This window comes from Salmo trutta, chromosome 14 (assembly GCF_901001165.1).
Source record: "Salmo trutta chromosome 14, fSalTru1.1, whole genome shotgun sequence".
Classification (NCBI taxonomy): Eukaryota; Metazoa; Chordata; class Actinopteri; order Salmoniformes; family Salmonidae; genus Salmo; species Salmo trutta.
This window is the reverse complement of record NC_042970.1, coordinates 37,681,773-37,683,047: the sequence shown is the minus strand read 5'-3', so window position 1 is coordinate 37,683,047 and position 1,275 is coordinate 37,681,773.

The window sequence follows — 1,275 nt, the reverse complement described above, 5'->3', positions numbered from 1 at the left end:
CAAAACATATCGATTCTATGGTTGTAAAGATGGGGAGAGGTCTAGCCGTAATAAAGAGATGCTCTGCTTTTTTGACACCTCACTCCAAAAAGCAAGTTCTGCAGGCTCTAGATTTGTCTAATCTTGATTATTGTCCAGTCGTGTTGTCCAGTGCTGCAAGGAAAGACCTAGTTAAGCTGCAGCTGGCCCAGAACAGAGCAGCACATTTTGCTCTTAATTGTAATTAGAGGGCTGATATAAATACTATACATGCCAGTCTCTCTTGGCTAAGAGTTGAGGAGAGACTGACTGCATCACTTCTTCTTTTTATAAGAAACATTAATGTGTTGAAAATCCCAAATTGTTTGCATAGTCAACTTACACACAGCTCTGACACACACACTTATCCCACCAGACATACCACCAGGAGTCTTTTCATAGTCCCCAAATCCAGAACAAATTCAAGATAACGTACAGTATTATGTAGAGCCCTTATTTCATGGAACTTCCTTCCATCTCATATTGCTCAAATAAACAGCAAACCTGGTTTCAAAAAACAGATAAAGCAACACCTCGCGGCACAACGCCTCTCCCCTATTTGACCTAGATAGTTTGTGTGTATGCATTGATATGTAGGCTACATGTGCTTTTTTAATGTATGTATTTCTGTCCTTGAGCTGTTCTTGTCTAATGATGTTCTGTATTATGTCATTCTGTCTTATGTTTCATGTTTAGTGTGGACCCCAGGAAGAGTAGTTGCTGCCTTTGCAACAGCTAATGGGGATCCTAATAAAATACCAAATTGTCACCTGGGCTAGGCACTTTATCCCTACCTACATGTACATACTGTATCTACCTGAATTACCTTGTACTCCTGCACATCAAATCGGAACTGGTATATAGCCAAATTATCGTTAATCATTGTGCATGTATTCCTCGTATTATTATTTTTCTCTATGCATTGTTTGGAAGTTGTACAACTGAAATGTGTCTTCTGCATTTAACCCAACCCCTCTGAATCAGAGAGGTGTGGGAGGCAGTCTTAATTGACATCCACGTCATTGGCGCCCAGGGAACAGTTGGTTAACTGCCTTGCTCAGGGGTAGAACAACAGATTTTTTACCTTGTCAGCTCAGGGTTTCCATCCAGCAACCTTTGGGTTACTGGCCCAACGCTCCTACCCACCATGCTATCTGGAAGGGCCTGTAAGCGTTTCACTGTTAGTCTACACCTGTTGTTTACGAAGCATGTGACAAATAACATTTGATTTGATTTAAACAAACTATCACCCCCAGA